The sequence below is a fragment of the Podarcis pityusensis genome, assembly GCF_964106645.2.
Source record: "Podarcis pityusensis genome assembly, chromosome: 10".
In the NCBI taxonomy this organism is placed as follows: domain Eukaryota; kingdom Metazoa; phylum Chordata; class Lepidosauria; order Squamata; family Lacertidae; genus Podarcis; species Podarcis pityusensis.
Genome location: NC_138035.1, coordinates 25,230,248 through 25,244,660, shown reverse-complemented (window position 1 = coordinate 25,244,660; position 14,413 = coordinate 25,230,248). Strand labels below are relative to the sequence as shown.

Sequence of the window (14,413 nt, the reverse complement as noted above, 5' to 3'; positions counted from 1 at the left end):
TGTTGGATGACACACTGAGGGATCATCTTTGTTCCACCGCTTTCCCCCATAGTTTAGTGCTGAAGTGGAACAAACAGCAACCACATTTTCTGTGGATTGCCGTTTGTTCCAATTTAGTGCTAAAGAGCATGTTTTCCAGGGGAAAATGGCGGAGCAAAGGCAAAACTGCTCAGACACATGCCTAGAAAGAATAGAAAGAATGGGACAAACAGAAAACCACTCAGATCCATGCTTTCTAGGCACAGGACAAGCAGAAGTGTGCATAAGCCCCAAGTCCCCCAACTTTTTTTTTGCCATAGACTGCTTGAAAATTGCTGAGGGCTTTGGCTCTTAATGATTTTTCTGCCTGTTGTACCAACTATAATGTGCTGCGAAAGGTGCTATACAATTTTAAATTGTATTTTTACAGACAGGCCATGGACCACCTGAATGAAACACTCTTAGACCACAGTTCGGGTTTTCTCATCTTTAAGCGCTAAGCTCATAGCAGCATAGCAGTAAGAGGACTAGGAGGGGAGCAAAGCAGCTACGTTTCTCCAGGAACCCACATGCTTTTTTGTTTCTGACGAACCATTGTTTGGCTTAACAGCACATATGATTCAGGTCTGTGTCTAATAATAGGGCTGACCCAGCTTTTTCCTCATCTGGTGTTAGCTTTTTTTCCATCCCATATTACTCTTTAATGCTGCTGCTTTGGCATTCTATAAACCTTCTTTCTCATCACTGGCTCAAGACTTTTTAGCACCATGAGTGGCATCATGGCAAAATTTGCGTACGGTGTCCCAGGATTCTTTACAGCGTATCAGAGAGTGGCACAGGGTTCATAGGGACACAAGATCAGGAGCAAAACTAGCATAGCTCTGTGTATTTTATTTATTATGGGAATTCATATTCTACTGTTCAAATATTCAAGGCAAGTTCCTGTGTAGACCTTCCTGAGTTATTCCAGGTAGTTTGATTCCAATGGAAGGTTGTGTGCCTGTGTGTTGGCAAATTGCAAGTCTTCAGACTGCTGCAAATTGCAGCCTGGGGTGGGGGCATGATGGAACAAGGGCTGTTCCTTTTCCTCTGTTGCATTTTCTTGCTATTTGCCCTGTTATACTTATTGAGTTTGTGTGTATGTTTGGGATTTTCATTGAAAAAATGGCACAGGGTAATGTGTTAAGCCCTCTCTATATGCGCCATAGTCCCAATCCAAATGGGAACCCCACATTGCTTCAGTTTGCAAAAGGCTAAAGAGTGAGATGCATTCACACACCTGTCTCATCTATTTTGGCCCTCAGACCCAGTCCATTGAACCAAATATTTCTTTGTTAAAACATGCCCTCCTTGAGACAGAAGAAAGGAAAGGAAAATGGCCCTATAGATTATCTCCCTGCCCCCAATCACTTTATTCAAGTCTGGATGCTTATGAGGGATATTTGGAGGCTCTCCGACTGTACAGTCTTTCCCTCCTTCTCAACCATTTATCAGGACCGACTCAGTATTCACTGCTGTGTAGCAAATTGTGATGATACCAACAAGGAAAGCTTGAAAAATGGTTAGCTCTTGTTCACAATTTTGCGTCCTACTTTCATAGCTGTCACATAAATTCACCGCAAGCTTTGCGCTAAAACAAGAGAGAAGAATTTTTTAAAAAAGAAATAGTCTGAAAACAACAGTGACAAAACCCAAGGGCACAGTTTGCTACGGTGTCTGCACTTGTTTGCAGGTGGTTCTGGAAACCATAACTACAGTAGCTGCTTCTAGTGTTTTCACAAGTAGTTGCTGTATAGCTTTTAAGATAAATTTACTCTCCCTTCCCCCAGTCCATTTTACAGTAAATAAAAATGCCCCAAAGGCCTTTTATTTCCCTAAAAGGGTGAAATGTGTGTGTGCGTGCGCACCCCCTCCCCATACACACATGCAAGAAAGAAATGAAAAGAAACAGGTTCTGTGAATAAAGGCCAGACAATGCAGGGTCACAAAGCTGTCTCAACTAATGTCATAGTGGAGCTGCTGGGCCAGCTTACAGAGGACTGCTTGTTCCTTGATGTTTATGGTGATCGGTATAACGCATGTAACACTTTGCGAGTAGTTTTAGGACAAGTGGAAAAGAAAAGGTCTTTCACAATAACCTCTTTTCTGATGCATTGGGAGCATTATGTGCTCCCAAACACCTGTGGTTGACAAAGAAGGAGCTGGGCGAGACAAACATAAATAAATAAATAGAGGGAACAAGAGATTGTTTCGGTGTATGCAGCCCCTCTCTTCTGAGCACAACAGAGCTTTTAGATTTAAAATGCTCCTTAAGTTAGTCTTTTATGAACTTCAGTAATGGACAGCAGCACAAGAAGCAGAGGGTAATTTAAAGTGATGGCAAAAGTTTTGTTCTGCAAAGGTATTTCAAAAGATAGGATGCTTTCATGCCATTTGAAAACATTTTCTCTGTGTTGTGCTTTGTTTTATTATTTACAACCAGGCCTAGCCACAAGTGCATAGCAGTCTTTGTAGACTGAAGAATTTTGCAGCATAAACCACAAACACTAGACTATTCCATGGAAAAGACTGGTTTGTAAAAGAAATACATACACAGAGGCACCCTTACTAGGAAGGAAACTTCATTGATCTCAGTGGTGCTTCTGAATAAACATGCATAGTATTGCACTGTTTGGGTGTAATAAACGTATCTGTCAATAAGTGTACTCAGTGATGCTTACTTCTGAGTAGATGTATAAGGGACCACACTGCTAGGCATCAGTTCATATGTATGCATATCTAGAAGTATATTCACTTGAAAAAATGAGTGAGACCCACCTCAAAGTAAGGATGGAGAACAGAGAATAAATATATTTCTGTAATTTTTTTAAAAGAACATATTACTATAGTAAGTTCTTTTTGGACAAAGTTAGGAATACAGTAAATCCAGATTCAGATAGATTTAATGTACCGTATTTTTTGCTCTATACGACTCACTTTTTCCCTCCTAAAAAGTAAGGGGAAATGTGTGTGCGTCTGATGGAGTGAATGCAGGCTGCGCAGCTATCCCAGAAGCCAGAACAGGAAGAGGGATTGCTGCTTTTGCTGCGCAGCGATCCCTCTTGCTGTTCTGGTTTCTGACATTCAGAATTTTTTTCCCTTGTTTTCCTCCTCCAAAAACTAGGTGCGTCTTGTGGTCTGGTGTGTCTTATAGAGCGAAAAATACGGTAGTTGCACAACTAATATGCACTAGCAACCAAGCTTTATGGGTATGTTTAGCCTGGAAAAGAGAAGACTGAGAGGAGATATAGGCATCTTCAAATATCTTAAGGGCTGTCACATGGAAGATGGAGCAAACTTGTTTTCTCCTGCTCGGGGGGGGGGCAGGACTTGAACCAATGGCTGCAAGTTACAAGAAAGGAGAGTCCAAATAAACATCAGGAAAAACTTTCTGATAGTAAGAATTGTTTGACAGTGGAACAGACTCCCTTCACTGGAGGTTTTTAAGCAGAGGTTGGGTGGCCATCTGTCCTAGATGCTTTAGTTGAGATTCCTGCATTGCAGGGGGTTGGACCAGATGACCCTTGGGGTCCTTTTCAACTCTACAATTCTATGATTCAAAAGTCAGGGGTGATGGGAGTTGCAGTCCAGCCAGCAGCATTTTGAGTGTCACAGTTTCCCCACCCCTATCTAGACCAAAAATGGTTTTAACTATTATTGTTTCAGAAGGTAGATACATAAGGATAAATATCAGGTTTCCATGTAATAATTTCATATATTTCAAACACATTATTAGATTGTGAGAAATGGTTAAATAATTGTAATAAAGAAATATGATTTGATGCTGCTTCATATATAACTATTCAGGAAAACACACATAATCTTCTTTACAATTTGCACAGCTAGAATGCTTTCTATTGAGATCAGGTTTATTTTCACCCTTCTGGGGCAGGGTAAGGTTTTATATCATGTCATTGAGGTTGGTAGCATTAGAAATAAAGGGAAAATAAAGGGAAATTTAGCATGGAAACAGATGTTGTAATTTAGCATGGTATGGGGTCCAGTTTGGATTATTATATGGATTTTAAAAGCTGTGATTCAGGGCACTGGTTCCCAGAGTAAAATCATGCTGTTTAGGATTGTCTTGAAGGAGAATCCTCAATTTATGAAGGTCATAAAGGAAGGGATTATACAGATAGGTTTTCACAAAATATCTGATCTGAAGCTCATTGAAATCAGCAGGAGTTTTTAACTCCAGCTTTAAACAAATAATGAATTGAACCCCCAATGCATTATTTATATTAAAGTATACTTTTCTGAATCAGACTGTTAGCAAATCAGATGTTTTAACCAGGGGGCATCTCAAGCTCTTTCAAGATTGCAGGAAACGTAAAATATGTTTACTTGAGAAGCTAAAGTAGAATTCAATGATGTCCAAACAAGAGATGGAAATATACTTATTATATACAGCAAACATCTGTCACAATCCCCAACTAAATGCAATAAATAATAATAAAATAAATTGAAACAAAGCCTAAGTGAGAGACCTTGTGGGGTAGTGGTTAGTGTATGGGACAAAAGCTAAAGAGCCCTGGGTTCAAATCCCCACAAAGCATACTTGGTGATCTTGGTCTAGGCATTCTCAGTCTACCATACTTCACAGGGTTACTAGGAGCATAAAAGGAGAGGTGTCTTGCATACCACCCTGAATTCTTAAGGAGAGTAGGATAAAGGTTGCCAGGGTGACAAATCTACAGAAAGTGGAAGAGGAAACTTAGTAATAAGAAATTACATGCAGATTTGGGAGAGTGTGCTCTAAGTCAGAGTTGGGCAATGTGGTACCCTCCAGAAATTGAACTACAACACTCCCCTTCAGCCCCAGCTAGCATCAGCAGTGGTCAGGGGTGTTGGAAGCTTTAGTCCAAAAGCACTGAAGGGCAGATATTGACCATTCTGAAGGATAAAACAGTATCACTTAGTCTTTAAATGTTGAGTTGTCTGCATTAGTACAGAGTAAAATATTAGGGAGTAGGGTAGCAGATTACTAGCTCTTTTGTTTAAGCTATGGCTTATGAAGTCTGCACAGAAATGAAAGCTTAATCTGAGTCACAGCTCATAGGAAGCCGTCTTCTTTTTTTGGCAATCACTCATAGCTGAGTAAGATTGTCTTCCATAAACACGGTTTTTGGGTTTTTGGAAGACGCCTGTGCGTGAATTTGTTTTATGTGTGTCGATCAGTGCACGTTAACTAACACACAGTCTTTGCAGTAGGGCTCTGTTTCGATGGCATGATGTAGTCACGACAAACCGGTAGATTAAGCCGTCTTCTATCACACTATACACATGGTTTGGGCTGGTTCATATGGGGAGAGGCAGTCCTTGAGGTATTATAGTTTTGAGCATCATAGGGCTTCAGAGGTCAATACTAGCACTGAATTGAGCCAGGAAGTTAATCAGTAGCCAGCGTGGTTGTCATAAAATCAGTGTGCTGTGTTCAGACCTTCTCATCACAGTCAGCAATCTGGCTGCTGAATTCTGCACTAGTTGTAGTTTTTGAACTATCTTCAAAAGCAGCCCAGTGTGTAATGCATTACAGTAATCTAACCTATAGGTTATCAGAGCATAGACAACTGAAGCTAGGTTATAGGGCTAGGAATCACCCTTGATTGAAACCCTGGAGAGACACTGTTAGTTAGCTAGGTGAACTGAAGCATAATGTAGCGTCCTAAAGTTCTGTATTGCATCTGCTGAGGTATATTCTGAATTAAGTTTTTCCAAATATGTCATTAACTAGCAGAACCAACATGCTCTGAAATCAGTGGAGCCCAGGCTGCTGTAGAGTAAATGAATAAAACTTGCAGCAGGCAGAAAAGAAGAGCCTTCAGCAATGTGTGATAGAATCATAGAATCATAGAATCATAGAATCATAGAGTTGGAAGAGACCACAAGGGCCATCGAGTCCAACCCCCTGCCAAGCAGGAAACACCATCAGAGCACTCCTGACATATGGTTGTCAAGCCTCTGCTTAAAGACCTCCAAAGAAGGAGACTCCACCACACTCCTTGGCAGCAAATTCCACTGTCGAACAGCTCTTACTGTCAGGAAGTTCTTCCTAATGTTTAGGTGGAATCTTCTTTCTTGTAGTTTGGATCCATTGCTCCGTGTCCGCACCTCCGTGTCCGCACCTCCGTGAGGTGCGTGTGCTGGTAAAAGTTTTGGGGTTGTTACAAGCCTGTCTCTATCTCCCCATATGAAATGTTGGAGGGTATGCAATGATATCCTATCATGGACCCAGCAGCTGACATTTTGGGCGGCTGGTTCCATGAGAGCAAACCCACTGGTGTCTTTCCATCCCTAATTTGACAAGTAAGTGAACAAACATTTCATACCTCAGAAGGCTGTGTTGTAGAATGTGGGATGGTTCTCCGCTCTCTGATGTTTCCCCTCAGTTACTTAGCAATGGCTAATCAAGATATGCACACACCATATTGTTTTACGTGTTTGACTAGGACCCTGACAGATTAATAGGAAGGGTAAATAGCAGGCCTCTCCGTGGTGGCTCAGTGTGGGCTGGCAGGACTGACTGCTGCCAGACTTTGTTGTAGCTGCACAGAGGAAGCTGCAGCAAAAGCCTGCTGGGGCAAAGTGACCCAGGTCATTGGTATTTGTTTCTCATCTCTATAGAAAACAATTGTCCCCTCAATGGAAGACGGCTTTCCGAAATGATGTGGTTCCACAGGAGAGGAAGCAAGTTTGCTTCCACAGGAGTATAAAGACATGGATGTACACAAAAGCTTTAGAAAGCTTTAGAAACTACTGAATGCCATGCAAAATTTGGGGGATGGTGGATCTGGAAAATTATTTTTACAAATTTTTCTATTTGAAGCAGCAGATAATCTAATGATTATTGCTGTAGGACTTCCCTTGTAGGACTTCTGAAAATTGTCTTCTTCCTTACTCTGGACATCCTTGGTGGTGGCGGCTGTTTCTTTTCATGCCTATTTGTGTCATGGTATAAACTTTCTTCGTTCCATACACCTTTCTAAAGCAGTCTAAAAGGATGTTTCCCCATAGGAACTTAGTGTAAGAAGTACTACTGTAGTGACTGTCTTCCTGGTTAATGTACTTAGCAAAATTAAGCTTTTAAACCAAATCACGTTAAGTTTTAAACACATAACTTATTTTCACACATTTATTTGTATAGCATGGATGTGTGTTTGTATAGCGGAACTGTGCCTACACTTTCTGGACCCTGACCTCCATATGTTCATCCAAACCTATGAACAGTGCCTACCTGTGTCTTTTAAAAAAGCAGGAAAGAAAAAAGAGAAAGATGTTTATGGTGAGAAAGAGCCAATGAGCATATGCAGAATAGGGCTTTCTCCGGGGTAACTGAGACTTAAGCACAAGAGCACTCTCCCCTCCTGTGGTGTCCAGCAACTGGTATTCAGAAGCATCATGTATAGCTATCATGGGTAGTAGCCATTGATAACTTTCTCCTTAATGAATTTGTCTAATCCATCTAATTAAGGCCATCCAGGTCGATGATCATCACTGCCTCCTATGAGTGAGTTCTAGAATTTAACTCTGCACTGTGCGAAGAAGTACTTCTTTTATCTCTCCTGAATCTTCCAAGGCATAAAGTCATAGCTAGGAGTCTAGGACTCAGCTGCCCAACACAGCTTGGACTACTGTCACTCCAGCATAGTAAGCCCAGCAGGGTCCCCTGACAGAGGAATGGGACCAGCAGAGGACTCTTTGCCCTGGCCCCATCAACTTCAGCGTGGCCTAGAGGCCACTTGTCAAGCACTTTTGCAAAAACAATGAGGCTCCTCTGGATATTGTGTGCTTTGCCTAGTAAGTGGCTAGAAAGAGACTGTCTCTTTCATTGGTTGACCACTTCCTGTGATTCCTTTGCTTCTGCTAACAGATACTACAACAGTCCTAGGCAGTGCAGAACAGAAACGTGAGATGTTGTAGCCTTGGCTTACATTTCATTTGCTTTGCTTTGGTTCAGCTGCTGTTGCCCATAGCTCCATCCTTTCCAAGGCTTTCATATCTGAGGCACAGTGTTCGCCAACATGATGCACTCCTGCAGTTTACATCCCTGATCATTGACTATGTTAACTGGGGCTGGTGGCAGTAGAAGTCTAGCAACATCTGAACAGAGACAGCTTTAGGAGAGTGCAACTGGTTTGGCTGCACTGGGCACAGAGCCTCATGGGTGCTGCAGAGGATGCCACAACTATTATTTAAATTGGAGCGAGAGAGATGGGCAGGGTGCTGAATTTTGGTGTCCCATAGGGTGGCACTTAAATTTGAGACCCCAAGGTCTGCCGCTGATCTGAAGGGCACTTACCTGTGACCTTGTTTCTGCTCTTCCTTCACTATTGACTTTGGTTTGGACCATAAGTTTGTTACAACTTCCATCATGTGTTTATGACTTTGGTGGATGACTTTAAAATCATACCCTTCATTGTTACACAATTGAAAAAAGGGACACTCAGAACCTAGCAGCCCAATGCCATGGCCTGGGTGATGGTGGTGGACAGTTCTTTTTTTCCAGGGAGTACTCAAAGGTACACAGAACCAGCACCCCTCTTTTTTGTTGTTAAAAAGTGTGGCACTTACTGTAACACCTTCATGGTGAGTAACTGCACCTATTTTTCTAGAAAAAAAGGCACTGGTGGTGGGTCAAAATAGTCCAGGCTTAAAGGTGGTAATCCATTTTCTCTCTCTCTGACCCCAGCAGCAGCCCACTTTCCCTCCCCTGCCTCCCTCTGGTTTCTCCATTTTCTCCCAGTTCCTTCTCATTTTTTCAGTTACTTCACCGTCAGCTGCTCAGGTTCCATTCTGAGCCTTGAAAAGCATATGGAGTTGAGGAAGAATTGTGAAAGTGTGTCGCTTTTCCAGCTTCCTCTTTCAGCTTTATGTACATTTCAAGAGGTGGGGAAAGGTAACCCTCTTCATCACCATGGCATGATGAAGAGACCAGTACCCTTCCCAGAGATGCTTGCTGGGTGCCTGCACTATGGTCTTTTAGATCCCAGGTGAATGTCTTTTTATTCTCTCAGATGTTTAAAGCATAATGGCTGCTTCTATTTTAGCACTTTTCACAAACCCTTGCTGACTTTAGATTGTTTTTAGTTGCTGTGTTTGTGTTGGTGTTCACTGTTTTGATTTATTTATCATTTGTTTCAATGGTTTTCAACTGTTTGCATTTTGTTTTATGTTTTTAATAAGCAAACTATCCAGGGAACTCAGTTATAATGGCAGTATACAAATGTAATAAATAGATAGGCGCCCATGCATGCATGCATGTAATAAATGAATAGACACCTGGTTTTCTCTTCTCCCTCCCTCCACTATTTATATTCTGGCAGCCAAATGGATGGATGACTAGCAGTGGGTAGTAGTTGTTTTTATAATATACATCTTGATGCTTATTAATGCATTAGCATGTCGGTGTAGAAGGCTGTGGAAGTTCCCTCCCCCCTAATATAGGGAGCTCTTCCTGCATTTCTTCCCCACTCCTCTTTTCAAAGTTTAGTTGCAGTTCCCAGCCGTTGGGCTTGAACGAAGAGGGAAGCAGCTAATAGTAAATAGATATAATTTGCATGAAACTCCAAGGCTTTTACATGGAATGGATTTTTTTGGGGGGGAGGGGATATCAGTGAGTGCATTTAGAATACTATATTGCACCAGCTTTTTTGCCTCAGATCACAGAACTACTTGTGCGAGAAGTATATTTTACCCCTTTCTTTTTGCATAACCTAAACTTGGGCTGTGTACTTATACACATCATACATTGGAAGTACCTTTTCCAACCCCAGAGAATCTTGGGAGCTGTAGTTAAGAGTGCTAGGAATTATAGCTCTGTGAGGGGTAAACTAAAGTTCCCAGGATTTTGGGGGTATGTGTGTGCTTTAAATGAATGGTATGTATGCAGCCCAAGTATCCAAAGTACAGACTATTACATACATCAGCTTGCTAGATGTTAAATGTATAATGTCTGTGTTCCAGTTTCATTTTAGGTGCTATAGGCAAACAAACAAAAAATGGAGGGAGGCAACCATATCACATGGAGGTGTGCTTGTTTTGAAGAATGTGGCAGCCCAGCTAAAAGAGGGTAGTTGGGAGATAAGCAGCATCTTAGTTAATTTCTCAATAGAAAGGCAAATGTGGCTCTTTATCTAATAATTGTTTTCAATTTCTGTGTGGCCTTTTAGAACTAATCATAAAGTAACTAACCAGCTTCATTTCTTATGCCTGTGACTTTCAGCTAATAGAAATGTTAAGCGAATGAACACATACAAAGAGAATAAAAAGTTTTATCTAGCTTTCCAGCACTGCCTGAAAAATGCCTCATCCAGCTATGCCGAGTGGGGAGCTGGCAAAACGGCTTATTTTAAAGATTCATGATTGGAGCGCCTGATAGAATCTGCCGTCTCCATAGAGCCAGGCCCTAGATTCCCCTTTAATGTAATTAAGCCTCAAGATTTATGAATACAAGAGGCCAGAACTTGATCCATGTTCATTTTCAATTACTGCACTGAAAGGCCTCCATCCAGATGTCTCTATTTACAGCATTCAAACAGACGGGACCAGGGGCCTTAGGGGGGAGGGATCGCAAATTGTCACACTTGTTAATTCTTCACTGAGGATACTCAGCAGAGGTCTTGGCTTTGACCCAGTTACAAAAGACAGGGGTCTGCTGGAGCAAGTGCATCAATGATTAGAGGACTGACCCCATGACCTGCCAGAGACCCTCCCTCTGCTTTGTAGGTATTTGTGTAATAATGGTGAGGGGGGCTTCAGTCCTTTTTTTAAATTTTAAATTCTGTTACAGTTCTAGGATACAGAAAGAAAGCAGCTAGCCTAGCTCTGATGTGAAAGACAAACATACATAATGAGAAGATCAACCCTCCCTTGGCAACAGTAACTGCTATGAAATGCTACAGGGGAAATACACAGTACTTAGTGACCCAGATAATTGGGCCTATTTTAGCAACATTGTTTTATTTTTCTTTAGAAGGTTCCCCCTATCCCATGTTCCCAGAATCTGTAAATCAGCTTGGAATATTAGAACATAGTCTCTTTTCTTTGTTACAACTCAGGGTTTTAGGTATAAAATTTTAATTCCCCAGCCATGAATTTGTGTAAGAATAAAAAGTGCAATATTTGTACTTTTAGTTTCTGTTTCCCATCTCCCCCACACCTGCTAAGCACAGACTAAGGATCCCTCTTGTTAAAAATATTGGCTTTAAAAAGTAGATTACATTTACAGAAAAAGAAATACAGCTTGTTGTGTGCCTGTCTTCAATTAAAAATGCTAACAGAGCATACTGTGTTTCTCAAAAATATTGCCTCTACCATCTTCTTACAGCTCAGGAGACGCAAATGCTACTTGTCTGCCATATGCCCTCATTAAATAGTCTTGTCGAGTTCTGCTAAATATGATTTGATTTCTTCTGTTTATTTATTTTTAAGTCCTTCAATAATTGCTGGTAGAGCTGTTCCCATGTCAGTCTTTGTAAGGTTTTGTGACCTGGTTTTCTTAAAGTGGTACTCTGAGAATGTGTACTGAACAAGGCTGGGTAGAATTTAGGCAGAAGTGGAAGTGGTTGCTGTTGGATGGATCATCCTTTGCCAGCCTGGTGTCCTCCAGGTGTTTAGGACTGCAACTCCTATGAGGCCCAACCAGCTGATGGGGATGTCGTCCAAAACACCTGAAGGGCTCCAGGTTGGCCAAGGCTGCATTATATGACTGCTCCATGATCCACCCATTTGCCCTACAGAAAGCTTCTTCAACTGAGGCCCAGTTCTCACAAACATCAGGTAAGGAGCCAAACCTATTTCTGGGCTGCACCACCTCAGACTCCTCCATACATAAAATAAAATTCACCACATAAAAACTAGCATATTGGAGGGGAAGCTAGGCTAGAGCTCTTTCTCAAATCTAGTTTTCTATGTGCAAGGAATTCTTTCTGTGGAGGAGTTTCCATTCATGTTGTCCACCTGCTGACAATGGTGCATTCCAGAAACACACAAACCACCTGATCTGCTCTTTGTGGGAAGTTTGTCTACATGCATGCAGGCTGAGTTCTGATCTTGGGTGCATGGCTCGTTTGTGCATGACAATTGAATACCATTTGCTGGAAACCAGGGGAAGGGAGACTGTAGCTTTCCCATAGCAGTCATCCATCCCTTTCCCTGCATCTGAGAACCCTGGTTAAGCCACAGTCCCCATTTGCATCTACACAGGTGCCTGAAGCTATGTGCACATGTATGTGTGGCATTTGCACTTCATATCTTTGCTGTGGTATAATACCATTGTACCATTATATTAGTTCTCATGCATTTCACTTCTTTCCTTGACTCAAGCCTCAAAGCTGTGCATTCCTGCTGTAGTTTTATCATGACCTCATACACTTGTTGGAAATTCCTTCGGAATAACTCTTGGCTACCATAGACACTGTGTGAACAAATATTGAGACTAGCACTTCCCTTGAGTTTAGTGCTTTTGCTCCGAGATTTGCAATTCTACTATCCCATCATTTTTTTAAAAAAAGGTGTGTGTGATAAATGTAGCACATCCTAACTGAGATGCGAAAGAATCAAAGGCAAAGGTATTTTCCATCCTTTCCTCCAGGAAACCTACTACAAAGAGGCCGTCATATGCTGTTGAAATCATATATTCTAAAGACCAGAAAACAATAAAAAATATAGTAGGGTGGGTGACCAGGAGACCAAGCTGCTACTTGCTCAGGAAGATGTTATGATGCCAATAAAGCTAAAGAAATTAACTTTGGATAAGGGAAGTATAAACTATGATTGCCTTGAAAAGTTCATGAATTCAGAAATGAAGGTGGGTGAGGTAAAGCTGCCAGGTGCTTTAATGTCTGCTTTAGCCTTTCTGGTAAAACAATGTGGCATAGATTATAATTAAATAAACATTATGAATATAAGTACAAGTAAATATTTATAATTTTAATCACACATATTACACTGACTTGTTGAATGTTCTTTTTGATTCCCGACTAGCCATTAATGATTTATGCTTTCAAGATAAATTATCATTTGTGCAGTGATATATATAAATCATATGATCAGTTATATACTGTATACACTTCCATACCATGTATCCCATTATATATTATATATTGACCCAAATCTAAATAATTTTACTTTATTTTGTCTATTCTTAGGTATTACCTTGTGAGGCTATTTACTATTTACCTCGAAAGGCAACCTTTGGTAGCACATGACTCTCTTAATCTCAGGGTCGTGGGTTCGATCCCCACTTTGGACAAAATTGGACTAGATGACCCTTGTGGTCCCTTCCAATTTGATGACCCTATGATTTCCTGTGAAATGAGGCAGTTATGGTGAATTTCCTTAAAAGTAATGAAATCAGGCTGATGGACACATGAACTTAGGCAGAGTGGCCAGTTAGGGTGAGGGCCACATGTAGCTCTAACAGTCCAGGTTGTCCACCTCTGCTCTTAAGTGATGGACACAAGTGGCTTAACATTTGTGGAATGCTCTCTCAAGGAGGCTCATCTGGCAACATCTTTATTCATTTTTACATGCAAAAACTTTCCTTTTTACCCAGGCTTTTGCTCCTTAATTTGAAAGGATTTAAAGTATTTTTGGCCTCTTGGGACAGGGTCTGTAAGTCTTTTAGTATTTCTGTTGGGTCTGTACGTTGGTTTGATTCCTTTCCATGAGTAAAGCAACTAAATAATTTCAAATGGGACATACTAGTAAATCTTCAGTTGTTCAGATATGGGAATAAGCAGCTCACACATGCACATTTACCATTTGATGAATGTGATGACAGGTGACAGGCTTGCATATGTCTAACAGTTCAGTGATTTCTTGCTGTTAATTAAAATGAAGACAAATCCTTCTCAGGTGTTCCAGGTCACAGGCAAGGAGTCAATAGCATGTCCCTTCAATTAAACTTTCAAACTGTACATTGTGGCTCTGGAGGCTACATTGATTGCTGTTGACGATGTTGTAACTTATGGGTAGGCAAACTAAGGCCCCGGGGGCCGGATCAGGCCCAATCGCCTTCTAAATCTGGCCTGGGAATCAGCGTGCTTTTACGTGAGTAGAATGTGTCCTTTTATTTAAAATGCATCTCTGGGTTACTTGTGGGGCCTGCCTGGTGTTTTTACATGAGTAGAATGTGTGCTTTTATTTAAAATGCATCTCTGGGTTTTTTGTGGGGCATAGGAATTCATTCATATATTTTTTTCAAAATATAGTCTGGCCCTCCACCAGGTCTGAAGGACAGTGGACTAGTCCCCTGCTGAAAGTTTGCTGACCCCTGTAATGTAACCTGTGCAGATGCAGGATGTGTGTTCATGCACTTTCCTGAATATAGTGGAACTAGATTAGAGTAAACGCAGTCAAATGCTGCCTGTGTCCCAGCATGTTACCGGGGAGA

At 41.3% G+C, this 14,413-nt stretch overlaps 1 long non-coding RNA gene across 3 annotated transcripts in view; it reads left to right on the top strand.

Moving 5' to 3' along the window:
• The window catches only part of LOC308457724, a 144,434-nt gene that overhangs the window by 2,702 nt on the left and 127,319 nt on the right, over positions 1-14,413 (top strand). The gene's annotated exons all lie outside the window — the stretch shown is intronic.